Genomic DNA, 16140 nt, shown 5'->3' on the forward strand with positions numbered 1-16140 from the left:
ATCCTAGAAAATTGAATCTAGTAACATATAACCACGATCAAGTGGGTTTTAACCCAAGAATGCAAGGTTGATGTGTTAATATAATACCAAGTTAACAGAACAAAGAATAAAACCACATAATCATTCAAATAAATGTAGAACAAGCATTTTTCTAAGTTTTTTTTTAAACAAACAAAAAAGGAATAGAAGAGAACTTCTTCAAACTAATAAAGATCATACACAAAAATCCTTATAGCTATCCTTATATTACTGGTGAGAGATTGGGAACAAGGCAGGGATTCTCACTCTTACTACTTCTATTTCATATTGTGCTAGAGTGTCTAGCCAGTTCAATAAGACAAGAAAAAGAAATAAAACATATTCATACTGGAAACAAGGAAGTAAAAGTCTATTTGCAGACAACAGGACCCCATTTGTAAAAAGTCCTAGGGAATTCATGAAAAGTGCCTGAAAAGAATTAGTAAAATTAATCAACAAATTGCAAGGTAATAAGTCAACATGTGAATATTAATTATATTTCTGTAAACTAGTAATGAAAAACTCAGAAATGAAATTAAGAAAATAATTCCACTTATTATAGCATCAAAAAGGAAAAAAAAATGCTTCAAAATAAATTTAACAAAAGAAGGGTAAGAAATGTATACTGGAAGTTACAACATAGTGCTAAGAGGAATTAAGATCTAAATAAATAACTGGAGACACCCATTTTCATGGATTGGAAAACCCAGTATTATGAGGACAATTTTCCCCATGTTTACTATTGGTTTTAGTGAAAATTTTAGCAGACTTCTGTTGGCAGAGATTGACAAGCTGATCCTAAAATTTATGTGGACATAAAAAATACTCATAATAGCTAAAAAAATAGCTAAAATCTTGAAAAAGATAAACAAATCTGGAGGACTCAGACTTCCCAATTTCACAACCTTAAATAATAAAAATATAAAAGAAAATTTTGACCTCATGTTAGGTAAAGATTGCTTAGATGTGTGACCCATAACATTAAAAAAAAATGACCCCTAAAATAAAAAAAATGCTGAATCATATTTCTTCAAATACAAAAATTTTTGCACTTCAAAAGACACCACTAAGAAAATGAAAGGACACATCACAGCTGGGAGAAATTATGTGCAAATCTAATATTAGTTGTGCGCAGAAAATGAAGAATTACAACTCAATAAAATAGACAACAAGTTATTTTTTTAATAGGTAAAGGATTAAATACATATTTCACTAAAGAAGATATTCGGATGGCTGATAAGCACAAGAAAATATGCTCCATATCATTAGTCATTAGAGGAATACAAATTAAAACCAAAATGAGATACCACTTCACACCCACCAGAATGGCCACACCCCTCAATGAACCACTTCCTTCAGCCACACCCCGTCTCCAGCTATCCCCCAGTTAATTCCATCAGGGATTAAGTCACTGATTAGGTTAAGACTATGACCCAATCATTTCTCCTTCTTGCACTGTCTCAGACGTAAGTGTTTGGGGGACACCACATCTAAACCATAACAGTGTGTGCTGCCGCTTCTGGCTAGCATAATGCTTTTGAGATTGATCATGTATTAGCTCATATCAGTAGTTTGTTTCTCTTTATTGCTGAATAGTATCCCGGTAGATGGAACTTGGTGTTACCTGCTCACCAGCTGATGGCCATTTGAATTGTTCCTACTTTTGTTATTAAGAATTGTGCTGCTATGAACATTCACATGTAAGTCTTTGTGTGAACATCTTTTCATTTTTCTGGGGTAGATGATTAGAAGTAGAATTGCTAGGTTGTATAGTAAATCTATGTTAAATTTCTTCTCCTCTACAATTGTGCTGGTTGGGTCCTTTACTCACAGCAGTGAAAAAGCTAAAACACACGCCTACAATCGCAGAGACTTGGGGGTGGGGGCACTGAGGCAGGAGGATTGCAAGTTCAAGGCCAGCTTCAGCACCTTAGCGGGACCCTATCTCAAAATAAAAAAGGCTGGAGATGTGGCTCAGTGGTTAAGTACCCCTAGGTTCAATCCCTGGTACCAAGAAAACAAACAAACAAAAAAACATTATGCTAAAGTGAAAGAGTCTGGATGCGAAAGGATCACATATCACATGATTACACTGATATGAAATGTTCAGGAAAGGCAAATCAATAGAGACAGAATATAGATTTGTGGTTGCCTGGGCTAGGGGTGGGAATGGGGAGTGACTACAAATGAGCAAGAGAGTTTTTGGGGAGACAATGGAAATGTCCTAAAATTGGATTGTGGTGATGGTTGCACAGCTCTGTAAATTTACTAAAAATCATTGAAGTGTATGTGTAAAAATTCGTGAATTTTATGGTATGTAAATCATACAGTCAGCTCTCTGTATGTGGGCTCTGCATTCTCAGATTCAATTGATCGCAGAAGAAAATATTTGGGAAAAAAAAAATTGCAGCCATACTGAACATGCACAGACTTTTTCTTGTCATTATTCCCTAAGCAATACACTATAACAACAATTTACATAGCATTTACATTGTATTGGATATTGTAAGGAATCTAGAGATGCTTTAAAGTCGACAGGAGGATGTGCCTAGATTATATGCAAACATTACATCATTTTATATAAAGAAATTGAGCATCCTGGGGTGGGGGTGGGGTCCTGGAACCAATCCTGATGATGTGTGCCTGAATAAAGCTCTCTGTAAGTCCTAGCTCACATGTGGGAGGTGAAGCTCAGTGGAAGAGAGCTTGCCTAGCATGTACACAACCCTGGGTTCCATCCCCAGCACACGCGCACGAACGTACACACATACACAACCCGAATGGGGAGACTCTCTAGGCATCCCTTGGAACTCATTGCTTCCCTCCAGTGCCGCTCATTTTCTGGCTCCCAAGATTTCTCTTCCCTTCTGGAGTTTGAAGGAAGTTTTAGGTTCTGTTACCCAGGGGCGGGGTGGGTACATCAGCTCATGGGCCCCATTGCTGGGTCAGGCCACACTGCCGGTTATTTGCTCTCCTGTGATTCTGGTTTTTTGCACCTACGTATGAGACAGTTCCCAGAGGAAGGCCGCCTTCCCCTGAGTGAAGCAAATTAGAGAAATCAGAAACAGCTTTGGGTAGAGGGAGGTCCTGGCCAGGGTGTGAAGCTCCAGGCAGACTCTTCCACCACTGAGCAGGGCTCTCTCCCTTCTCTCTAGTGGTTAGGCCTGGTCAGATGGGACCTGCTGTGGTTTGAACATATGCCTCAAGTTTCAAGTGTTCGCAACTTACTCCTTGGTGTATACCCAAAGGATTTAAAATCAGCATTCTTCTTCTTCTTTAAAAAAAAGAAAAAATAAATTAAAAATAAAATCAGCATTCTACAGTGTATGCAGCCACATCAATGTTCACAGAAGCTCAATTCACAATAGCTAAGCTATGGAACCAATCTGGATGCCCTTCAACATTGAATAAACTAAGAAAACAACACACACACACACACACACACACACACACACACACACAGTGGAATATTACTCAGCCATAAAGAAGAATGAAATTATGGCATTTGTCAATCAGTGGATGGAATTGGAGACTCTCATGCTAAGTGAAATAAGCCAATCCCCCCAAAACCAAAGGCCAAATGTTCTCTCTGATATGTGGATGCTGACAAACAATAAATCGAGGGAAGGGAAGAACAGAAGTTCATTGGATTAGACAAAGGAGAAGGGAGGGAAGGGAGAGGGGATGGCAGTAGGAAAAGACAGTAGAATAAATCAGACAGAACCTTCCTATGTTCGTATGTGACTCCACGACCTGTGAAACTCCGCACCATGTACAACTGCAAGAATGGGCTCCTACACAGAGTGAGGTGTACTCCACATGTGTGTAATATGTCAAAATACACTCTACTGTCATGTGGTATTATCTAAAGAGAACAAAAGATTCATCTGTGAGTGATATTTGGAGGTGGGACCTTTGGGTATTTGTTACAGGAGTCGCACCGTGCCACTGGCCCTGGCCCTTCTTCTCCTTCTCTGACCAGCGGGAAGTCCATCTGTATGATCTTAGCTTCGTATTCTAACTTACGGGCCCCTAAGCGGAAGGAGGAGGCGGCATCATCAGTCCCCTCGCCTGGGTCCTTGCTGGAGACCTGTGTGGGAAGAGACGGGGTGGGACAGGCATTCCCCACCACTTTATCCACTGTGGACTCCATCAGACCAGGGACCGCCCAGTAAACATGGGTCCAATAAGTGAGTGAAAATGGAGAAGTTCCCCAGCAGTAACCCCATCGCCCCCCGCCTGTGGCCCTGCCCTGTCCTCCCCGTTCCCCAGGGAGGGGAGGAAGCCCTCAAAACCTCTGCGAGTCCTACCTACTGGACCTGCTCCATGAGACCTGATTCACCCAGGAGAACCCTTTAATTACGCCGTTACTTCTGAATGGGTTCTGGGAAGGAACTAATTCAAGCAGGGATCACTCGACCTGCGATACTATGAATGTCATTTCATTATTTGGCCTGTCCAGGTCACGGGCGAGGGGTTACCATAACCATTTTTGCTGCGTCCCTGAGGGAATGGCAATTCCTCAGTCACTTCTGGGGCTGGCAAGCCACAGATAACTCATCCTCTGGTCCCCAAGTCGCCTGGCCCTGCTTGGGCTATGACTGTGTGTCCTCTCCCTGTGTGTGACTGGTGAAAACATCAGGGGATTATGCTCAGAGCAGCCAAACTTCACTGTGAACTATTTTTTTTTTCATGAGGCACAACCCCACTTCCATGGTTTGCTGAGGGGAGAACATATACAGGATCATGGATGAGAGCCAGACACACACATTTGCAGGACTACCTGAGCCTCACCAACCCACTACAGTGTGCATAAGAATCAGAGCACGTTTGCAACATGCAGAAGCAAAGCATGCCCAAAACATCAGTGGGACAGTCATGTGCAGGCCCCCTAGGCCGACCTTCCAATGCCCTGTGTCTTAGAGTGGGGTGTTCCCAATCCCCAATCGCTGTCAGGGTCATCAATAAGACTTTACAGATCTTTGGAATCTGGGGACCCAGATTCTAGTTCAAGTACTGCCACTTCCCGGCTGTGGGAACTTGGGCAAGTGACTTCACCTCTCTGTGCTTCAGTTTCTCCATCTGTAGAACAGGTGGGTGCTGAGGCTCCAGTATGAGATATTTACAAAGTACCATAAAGTATAGAGCCTGGTATACAGTAGGCACTCAGGACCGTCGTCACTTCCCAACCTTCTTACCGTCTTGAAAGCTATCAGGACCCTCTGTCCCACTCACAGTGACATTGCCGCTCACATGGAGGCAGCAGAGAAGAATCTGCAAAAGACCCCCTTATCCTTCCTCCCTCCAATGATGAGCACCAGGGGCAGCCTTCCCAGGACTGGATCCGGACAGACACACCCAATGCAAACGCAACCAGGGGCTACAGGCCACCCTCCTCAGGACAACCTTGGTGAGAGCCGTTGGCTAGAGGCTGGGCCTTCTGACCTTGGGGACAACCAAACAACTTCACTGGGAGCTTGGACAAGGCCAGCTTACTCTAACAGTGGCCTTCAGGCCTTCCCAGGGAGCTAAACAGTGCCTTGACAAATCCTCAGGGCAAGGCCAGAGCCAGTCCCCAATACCCCTATTGGACGGAGACCGTGAGAATGAGGAGAAGCCCCCAGGGGTCCTTCTGGCCCCTCCCTCAGGGCCTCCCAAGTGACAGCAGCAGGGGCAGCAGAACTGATGAAAGCTTGGCCATTTCCCCCATAAATAAATAGACGAATAAAAATAAATGAAATTTTAAAACGAGAGAATCTTCCAAGGAGCTCCTCTAGGATTCAAACTAACACAGCAGAACCACAAACCCTCTAACAGGAGCCTTATCACGGAAACGTCCGTGGGCACGGCACGGTGAACTGTGGGCTTCAATGGGATCTTTCAAGCCGCGGCTCCGGGCTCCCTGCAAATATCTTGAGAAGCACAAGAGCTGTGTTGGCCCCGAAGGCTCAGGAATGGCGGCAGCAGGAGCACAGGGCCAGCTGACCACCACCGTGGGCAGCTGGCCCCAGGGCATCGGCCTTGTCCCACGACCAGGCCTCCCTGGCGGACCCACTCCATCTTGGACAGGCATCAGCTTCAGGGCCCTCAGGACTTCTGTTGTCATGACTACCACCATGACCTTTTCTGGGTTTTCCACGACCAGGACTCACCCAGCGGCTATGGAGAAGGACAACCGCAGCCCAGCCGTGAAAACAGCCCTGTCCTTGGAGCGATGGCTGCCTCAGAGCCACTTTCTCACTATTCATGTTAGGAACAGAGGCTCCCGTCAGAAGGATTGGCAGGGGTTAGGAGCCCACTGGATCTGCCCCACCCTGGCAGTGGGTGCCCTGAGGCCCTCCCAGCTTGACCCCGAGGCTCCAGGCCAGGTGTGGAGAAGGAGGGGGAGGTAGGTGAGCCAGGCTGCGGGACCCACCTCTCAGCCTTCTCCAACCTCCTGCCGCACTCTGCCCTTCCCCTCTCCCGGCACACCTCCTTCTGAGCGCCAGGCTTGCCCAGTCAGTGAGTGGGGACACAGGCCAGGAGGTATGGGGCACCCGTGGAGAGTCAGGAAGTTCAGCCCCACGTGGATCCCTCCCAACACCCAGCCTGGAGTCCCCATGGAGTCCTCATAGGGCACCCTGCCTGGCCTTGGTGCAGTCATGGGACATTCTGGGACATCCCACACGCAGATCTTGACCTCCGTCTCCTCCTCCCTCAGTTCCTCCAATTCAGTCTGAGCCAGGCAGAGTGGGAAAGGGGCCACCCCACACCTGAGACCCATTCTGGACCCACCCAGCAGTGATTCACGTCTCAGGTGAACAGAGCCGGATTCATCCCCTGCATGGGGGTCCTCTGGGGGAACAATGGCCTGCTGTGGAGGCACAACTTAAAACCGGGGCTACCTGGGGACGGAGTGGGCATCGGAACCGCCAGCCCTGCTCTACCTGTGGCCGGGCCCACACACAATGGGAGACCCAGTTTCCAGCTGAACTGTAATTTCAGAAGGTGGCTTTGTTGTGAGCTGTTTAACCGAAACAGTGGAGGAGCCTTGGGGCCTGGGATCAGGGAATTGGGCTCTTACCAAAATCGGCCAGGTGTCAGCAAGAAATACCCTTTGAGGAGTTGGTAGAATAAAATCGAAAAATAAAATAGAGAACTTGATATTAACTAGTAGCAACAGGCAAGGGGGACAGAGTGGGTCAGATGCAGTGTGGGGAGCCACTCTGAATGACCCACACCTTCCATCCTGAAGCAAGAGGCTCTGACAGAGGTGACTTAGGCGTTGTCCCAGCCTAGGAAGTAGAAGGCATGTCTTTAGGAGCTACGCTCACCTGTTCCTTTGTAGTACTACCCCTTGGCCCTGTTTGGGGTAGAATGTTCCATGGAAATGCCCTTTGTGTGTCCCCTGCTCTTGCTCTGCCTTTGGGTGTGGCCTTCCTAGCTGTCAATCAACCAGCTGACAGCAGACATCAGGAAGCTAGACTCAACCCCTGAAACCTGACCCCTTGCCTCATTTGAATGGCTTCTCCCCAATAAAAGGGGTCAGCACACCCTTGCTCTCTCTTTCTGCAGACCCTTAAGGTCAGAGGAGCTGTCACAGGACCCAAAGAGAAAGGTATCTCTGGCTCTTATGTGGTTATTTCGTGCAGCCCAGTTCACCTGGAGTGACCCTGAGTGTTTTAGTCGTGAGAAACGCGACAACACGGGTTTTGGAATAAGCCAAATCTGGGTTTGATCCTGGCTCAGCCACTTCAGGACTTTGAACAACTGACTTAACCTAAGTTGAAGGGAATGGCATTGTAGGGAGAAGGGAGAGTGGATGAGGGCACTTGGGGACAGTGCCAGGCACCCAATTCACAAGAACCCTGACTTTCAATCCCACACACTGAAGCTTAATTACATTGTCTCATTTCAGAAATAATTAGCATGCAAGAGTATGGATTTCTGTGGTTTTTCAAGGCCACTTTTATCCGTTAATTCATTAGACCTATAGAGTGATCCTGTCTTCTGTTTTTAGCATTTTACTATGTAATTCCTTTAGAACATAAATCTCACTCTTACTGGATCTGATTGTCCCAATTGTCTGTTCTGTTCTCCTTTCTAATTCCGCCCCCCACCCCACAGAGGAACTTTTAACATAACAATTCTGGGACCATTTTCTATTAATATCAATTTTCAGATTACAGCAATATGATGTCTGTTTCCTAATTTAATTAGGTGATTCCTGTTATTAGTTCCTACATGCTCATTATTTTTCATTTAGCATATTTTAATGCACCAAAGGAAAGTGAGGATCCAACTAGAGACACTCCCCCCTCCACCCAAGGCATCTTTTGTAGGAGGAAGTGAGTGTTCCCCCACCTACAGAAGGGTGGAGGAACCCAGGGAATGGGGCTCTGTGGAGAATGGAGATGCTGGGGAGCTGAGGGCTAGGGCTGCTATAAAGAATGACCCAGGCTCAGGTGAGAGGGGGTGGTGACAGACCAACTCCCACTGCAGAGACAGGGCTCGAGGTGGGTTCTGCCACCTTCAGGGCTGTCTAAGGAGTATGGGAGTGAGGGTCACTTCCACGACCCCCTCCCCACATACAGTAGCATCCAATGATGGTTCCAAAGTCAGCATCTAGAACACACCAGACACACTGGGCTTAGAGTTCCAGCCCTGGTGCCTCCCTCTGGCACCTGTTGATCATCACGTGGGGGCTCCATGTCTGTCCCTTCGTCAGCACTGGCCTCTGCACAGCTACAGGGGTACCCTTCACACTGCAGCCTAAATGCACACTGAACACAGAGCAAAGAGCCATCTGTGTCCCTTGGCCGTGTCCAACCCCTAGTCCCCTCTCCATCTGCATCCTTCTCACGGTGCACGCAGAGCCCACCAGCCTCCTTCCTTGGATGGCACAGTGATGGCTGGGCTGGCTCAGAAAGAACCCCCATGAGGATGCTCTGGAGCCTACAGAAGAAAGGGGGCAGGAAGTCCAGGCCACGGCTGGAAGCGCGCTTTTACAAGCTCCTCCAGGAAAGCCTGGTGCAATTATGTGACAAGTTGGGGTCACTCCAGGAGAACTGAAAACCCAGTGGGTGGCTTTCCCCCAGAGTGAAATTATCTCTGCTGTGGCCCCAGAGAGGGGAGCGGAGGCCGGGAGGGTGCGGCAGCCCTGGTGAGCTCTGGGTGGGGTTTGGCGAGAGTTGGAAGAAGCTGCAGGTGCATTGTTTAGAAACATTGGGATCCGAGAGTCCCAGCCCTGCTGATTTTGCAATGATATATTGCCAGCTACTTAACAGGATGGATCACTGCAATTACATGTCACTTCTGATATTCACAGTCACAACAAGGATGTGTCAGCCTCGCAAGGTTTGTAGGAAATATATATGATGTTCCGCAATGCCGTTAGAAAACCGTTTCAGGAAACAGACTCGAGAGGATTCCAATAAAACCCACCTGCCTGGGGAAAGCAGCGGCTCCATGGAAACGGGAGGGGCTGGCTCCCCGGCTCTGGGGGGAGCGTGGGCTTAGGCAACCCAGTTCTAAGAGGACAGGGCTCGCTGCCAGGGAGGGGGCGGCTCACACTTTGCTTGGGTGAGCTCTTGAGAGCTCTTTGGCATTTGCCCCTGTGGCCCTGGTCCACCCAAAGCTCTTGGCCTGAAGCTGTGGTCTTAAATCTCCAGAGAAACACATCTGGATAAAGACAGTCACTGTAGGGTCCAGACAAACCTTCTGACATTGCAATGTGGCCCTCAGCACTGTGTAGGTAAAACTGTGGGCCCTGGGACTTTGGCTCTGTGGATTTCTAGCTGAGATGTGCGGCAAGATGCTCAGCAGGGTGTACTCCAGGGAGAGACCCCTGCTCCACAAGCCTCCCCCAAGCCCACTTTGCTGCTTCCACTGGAGCTCATCGCTGCTTGAGGACTGGAGAGGGAAGACACTGCTCCCCTCCTGCAGGAAGCCCTCCTAATTCCCCAGGTCTCTCCTCCAATGCCCCCAAATTAGAGCCCCTCTAAGAAAAAGTCCCTGACCCCAAAGATTGTGAACACCTAAGAGCAGACCTCACCTAATCGTCCCCAACCTGTTTTCACTCTTCCTTGCACCCCTCAACCAACCCAGACAGCTGAGTGGCTGGATCATGGCAGTCTCTGCACAGATGGGCACACACAGTGCTCTCCACCCTGCCAAGCCCAGCGACCCAGGCACAGAGGCTCCATCCCGGGACAAGGTGAGCAGCTCTGGCAGAAGCCTGATTGTCAGCTCTGGCCTCCAGCCCAACCAGGAGTGGGCAGCTTCCAGGGAAGACTCCAGTTTCCTGGCCTAGAAAAGTGGAGCAGATGCAAGACTATAGAGATGCCAGCCCCCTCCCAGGGCAGGGTCTCCAATAGCCCCTTCCAACCCGTGTGACCCGGCCCCTGCCCCTGGGTGTGTGAAAGTGAAGGAGAAGGTGAAGGAGCAGGGGGCGGGAGGGGGCAGGTGTGCTTCCTGTGTCTCATGCCTGGTTCCACGGCCCGTGGCGCTGGAGCCCCTTGGACAGGAGTTATAGGGCAACACCCGCATCCTGCCAGGCACGTCAGATGCCATAGTCCAAAAGGAAACACGTGGCCCGGCCTCTCCCAAAGACCACTCCCATCTGTCGTATCTGCTTTGGTGAATGGCACTTCTGACTCCCATCTGCCAGAGTCCCCCTAAACTGAGACCACTGCCCTCCTCGCTCTTTATATCCTCCCACCCACCAGCTGGCCAGCTCTGCAGCCAGCCACTTTGGTGGTCCTGAATCCAGACCTCTCCCATCCCCATCTGCCCTGGGCTTTGTCACCCCTCTGCATCCCTGAACCCCCTCCCAGCTGGTCACTTGGGGTTGTCCCCCCTGCTCTCTGCCCACACTGCACACCATGCAGCCACTCCTTCCCACCCCAGCATCTCCAGAGCTGCCCATTCCCTGGGCAAAGGCTGGCTCCTCTACCACTGGACTCACTGGGTCTGGGCCGGGCTGTGTCCTCAGCCACTAGTCGTATTCCAGCCCCTACACCACTTGGAGTTCTTCAGGGGCCACACTCTCTCCTGCTCCAAACTTTTGCCCACACATTCTTTCCACCCAGGCTGTCCCTGGTCTGGGTCATGGCAATGCCAGGTGCCTCAAGTTCTGGGGAGGCAGATGGTGTGTGGTCACTGCCAACTGCATAAAGGCACATCCCAACTCTGAAAGCCAGAAGCTGTGTGGCTTGAGTACCATTCTTAACCTCTCTGACCTTAGTAGTTTCATCTGTTAAATGACATAATAGTAATTAAGTTATGAGGGGTTTAAAGTATTAAATGGTATTAAATACATGTAAAGCGCTGGTGATGGTGCCGAGCACATGGTGAGGGTCTGAGAGCCTTTGTATTGTCATGGCTTCCATGTCTGACCCAGTCAGCTCTCAGCACACTGTAAGCAGAAATCGTGTATAAGAATCATATGCATTGAAACCTGTATAGTGCTTAGCACAAGAAAACCTGGCACATGGTAAATGTTCCATCAATGTAGTTTTTATTATTATGATCTGAGAATGCTCTTGTGCCCTGCAAGGAATGTCCCGGGGGCACGCTTCAGACAGAGGTGTCCTCAGGGGCTGTCCATTCCCTTTCTCTGCACCAGGAGTCCCCGAGAGGGAGCCTTACTGTTCACCAGGGCTGACATCCCTGCACCCGCCCTTAGTTCCTCAACTCCGAGAAAGAGGAAAGAGCCCTGAAACCTGGGTGGCCCCACCCTAAGAAAACTCACACTGCAAAATCCAAAAATTAAGGGGAAGAGGAAGAAGAAGAAGGAGGAGGAGGAGGAGGAGAAAAAGAAGAAATATATTTATAGTGTGTGCAACAGAAGCTGTACCCGAAGGTGCTATTATTTTATGTATCAATCAACCAATCAATCCACCATTCACTTTGGTTTCATGGGTCACTAACAATGATTCGCCTGGCCCCATTAAAACAAAATCCATTCCACTTAAAAGAATGAAGAAGAATGATAAAGTGAGAACACAGGCCTCTGGAATGGCTGAAGAACGGTCCTAGGACGGACCATCAATGGCTCTTGGACAGCACAAGAGAACCTGGCAGATACAAACCTCCTGATAGAGGAACACAGACTCACGTGTAAATATTTGCCAAAAACCAAACAAACAAAACTCAAACCCCAAACCTACATCAGATCAGTTCGCAAGATTTGTCTAATTTGTGGAGACTATCAAGAATAAAGGGCTGGGCTTGGTGGTGTACACCTGTGATCCCAGTGACTCAGGAGGCTAGGGCAGGAGGATTGCAAGCTTGAGACCAACCTTAGCAACTTAGTGAGGCCCTGAGGACTTAGTGAGACCCTGTTTCAAAGCAAAAAGTTTAAAAAGGGCTTGGGGATTGGCTAAGTGGTTAAGTGACCCTGCGCTCAATCCCCAGCACAACCAAAGAAAAAGACGAGATGTAAAGACTCATTGATCAACTGTAATGTGTAGCCTTATCTGGATTCTGGATAAAACAAAATGGAAAAAAGCGGATTTATATTTCTGAGATGATTAGAAATTTGATGTTATTAAGGAATCATTGGATGGTTTAGTGGTAAAGCTAAAAAAAAAAAAAGAAGGAGTTCTTTTCTTTTGAACTTAGAAACATTGAAATATTTATGAATGAACTGATCTGCTTTCTGTTTATAGGTTTAAAAATCAGATAGAAGGAGGAATACAGATAAAGCAGTGGCCCAGCCAGGTTGGGAGGGCTGGGTGACACATACATGGGGTTTACTCTACTACTCTAATCGATTACCATTCTACTCAAACTCTCTGCAGAAAAAGTTCATGGAGAAAGGTGGTTCATAAAATTCAGTTTGCCCCAGTGAATGTGAATGGACTCTGCCTTCTGCAGGCCCCAGAGTCAGAGGGCTGGCTCCCACTTCTGGCCTGAGTTTTTTCCCTGGAAAAAGGGATGAGTTTTATCTCTTGGGACAAGAAATGAACTTCCTGAGGGCAGAAGCCCTGAACTCAGTAACTTGCAATATTGAAAACTGGAAAATATTTGTAATGGGATGAGTAAAATTCTCTGATAGGCAAGAAAATTTTGGAATGCAGGTTGGTTAAGAGATAGCTATCCCTGTTTCAAATATACTGATGGAAAATATAGCAGCTGGGCACGGTGGTGTATGCCTGTAATCCCAGCATCCTGGGAGACTGAGATGGGAGGATCGAGAGTTCAAAGCCAGCCTCAGCAAAGTGAGGCACTAAGCAACTCAGTGAGACCCTGTCTCTAAATAAAATACAAAATAGGGCTGGGGATGTGGCCAGGGGTTGTGTGCCCCTGCGTCCAATCCCTGCTACTAATCCCTAAAAAAAGAGAGAAAATATAGCAAAAAATGAGTTTTTAAAAAAACATAACATGACTTACAAAAGTTGGCAGCTGCGTACGATTCCACCTAACAATGCATTACCCAGGTGAGATGGGCTGGCCCATAAGAAGTTTAGGAGCTACCTACTAACATCTGGTAGCTGCACTGGTAAAATCTGACTGGTGCCAGACCCTGAGGGATTGTAAGCAACACAGAATGCCCATCACCTTCTCAAGCTGGTTCCTGGATTTTCACCTGCCCACCCTCCTCCTCCCACCTTCGTGACGTAACCAATGACAGAGTTCAGAGAACGCCATCCATTCACAAGAAAATTTATGACGCCACATGGATTTTCCTCTGTAGACCGGGGCTCCCCAAGTGGCCTTGCCAATCCTGACGGCAGGGCAGCCTCCCTAGTCTGCACCTCCCTTGGACAAAAGCCCATGGGAAGAAGGCTTGTCAGGGGCCCCTGGGGCCACCCAGCCATGCAACTGGACATATACACTTTGTAAGCACTGGTTTCCAACAGATAAATGTAATCAAGGTTTATATGCTCAGAGAAGCCAACAGGATGGGATTGTTTCACTTGAAAGATCAGAAGAAAATTGTAACTAATGTTGTGGAAAATTACTTTGATATTGCTTTCTTGGTACCGAATCACAATTAGGCTGCTGTGAGAAGTACAGGGAAAGAATAAATGAATAGTAACAAATCAACACAAACAGCTTGTGTCAGGAGCACTTTGCTCGGGGAAAGTAACGTAAGCATTACTTAAAGTTTTATGACTGTGTTTGGCGTGATTTACCTAGAACGTCAAAGTTGCCCATCACGTGGCCCTTGGTGAGTGTGGTCCACCTGCATTTACCAACACAGAACATGGCTCAGGACCCAAGCGTGTTCCTTGCCTGACTCTGCCGACTGCGGGGGATGCTCATCTCAGCTTCACACCATCCTACGTGTCCTGCCTGCCTGGGGCTCCAAGCTCCTCTCTGAGCATGCCGCCTCATGGGCCCTTACCCACCCGTAATCCACACATTTGTGTACTTGCACAGCTGTTCAGGGCACACGGGCAACTGTCACAAGAATCCACTGCATGTAGAAGCAAGTGCTCTGCTTTGCCAGCTGGTTGTACCATGGTAGGGCAAATGTTGGGGCCACCAAGGCACATAACAAATGGGAATATACCACCTGTCCCGAAAGTGGACCACTGATCCATGCCCCTGTCCCAGGGGAATGCCACAGAAACACTCAGGCATTCTCTTCATGGCTCCTCCCACAGAATGCAGGACATTGGGCATCTGGAACCTCTGCCCATGTGTGCATCCCCAAACATGCACACCAGGGCATGCACCATGGGTGCATGGCGCCCTTCTCCCCTCACCAGTTTGCTTTGGCACAGATAATACAAAAACCATGGGACCAACTCAGTCTGCCCTGATGGCACCATCCTATGGCTCACTGCTTCACCGACAGAGTCATCCACTATTATAGGGCTCCTGAGAGGCTGCAAAGTCCCCAGAGGAGCCAGATTGGTCAGGCACACTTGCTTCCTCACAAGACAGGGAGCAGACAGACAGACCTGAGACAGCCCCCGGCTAAGGGGGTCAGGTCAGGTGCATCAGCACTGTGGTCCTTTGGCTGACTCCTGCCTCTCATTCTTTCTCATGAGGAAAGGTGCTGCTCATTGTGCCTGGTTCACTCTGTCAGCAGCTTCTGGGCCTGAGTGGGCTCTGGCCTCCTTCCTGGTGCCCACGGTCTTCAATCTGTTCGTAGAAGTGAAACAATGAGGACATGCACAGAGGAAGGGGTGCAGTTCTGCTCAGAGAGCCTGGGTCTAGAGAGCAGATGGTGAAACGGCAGAGGTGGCCTGGAGACAGGGTACCCCAGCTCTCGCCAAGAAAAGGCAATCCTAGACCAAGCACCCCCATCCCATGCTACAGGTCGCAGGCAGGGGGTGGCACAGAAAACCTAAACCTCTGGCTTCCACAATTCTTCCATCCTGTCCCTGGTTCAGAGCCCTGAGCAAGTGGGGGGTACATGCACGGGTCTCCTGGAAGGAGGGTTATCTGGGAGTGCATCGGTGTGCCCATGTCGTGGAGCATGTGAACTGGGAGTAGGGTTCTTCATGGACCCTCTTCTAACAGAAGCTGCTGCTGAGACTTGCTGATGCTGATGCCTGGAGCCCTGCCTTCCTCTCACTCCAAAGCAGAGCAGCCCCTGGCCTTGGTCCTATGCCCGTGACCTGCAGCCCTGCCATGTGCAGAGGTGGGGGACCTTGCAGAGCTCTGTCTCCACATTTGGTCACCCTGAGATGCCAAAACCACCCTCCTGCTCTCGTCATGCCACCTGTCCCCAGATGACCTCAGTGCCTCAGGAAGGGCACCATCCTCCTCAGCGGGTCACAAGGCCCAGTGGGGATAGGAGGAAGGCAGCATGGATGGGTTTTGGCCTCACAAAGCCAGGTGTTCTGCAAGCCACAGGGGCCAGATTCAAAGGATCTACAGGGAAAGTGACTAGTGTCACTTGGGCAATATGGATGGGTGCAAGGAGATGTTTTTCAACCTCCAATGACCTAGATAATATGGAAGAGGCCCCAAGAGGTGGCAGAATCATCCTTAAATCCGAGTTTCACCACAAAGGCAACACCTGGCTGAACAGATGGGTACCTCACCATCATCCCCAAGAGTGGACACCTTGTTGCTATGGATGCCAGAGGCCAGAGCCCTGAGGTTGGTGACTGGGCCTCAGACAGAGTGTTCCCATATTGACACAGGTGCCCACCAGGGGGAGGACAGGACCCCTCTTCT

At 48.8% G+C, this 16140-nt stretch overlaps 1 protein-coding gene across 1 annotated transcript in view; it reads right to left on the reverse strand.

Annotated features, from left to right (window-relative positions):
- Positions 1-16140, reverse strand: part of Chst8 (carbohydrate sulfotransferase 8) — a 115971-nt gene that overhangs the window by 46642 nt on the left and 53189 nt on the right. The window lies entirely within an intron of this gene.

The sequence above is a fragment of the Callospermophilus lateralis genome, chromosome 18 (genome assembly GCF_048772815.1).
Source record: "Callospermophilus lateralis isolate mCalLat2 chromosome 18, mCalLat2.hap1, whole genome shotgun sequence".
Classification (NCBI taxonomy): Eukaryota; Metazoa; Chordata; class Mammalia; order Rodentia; family Sciuridae; genus Callospermophilus; species Callospermophilus lateralis.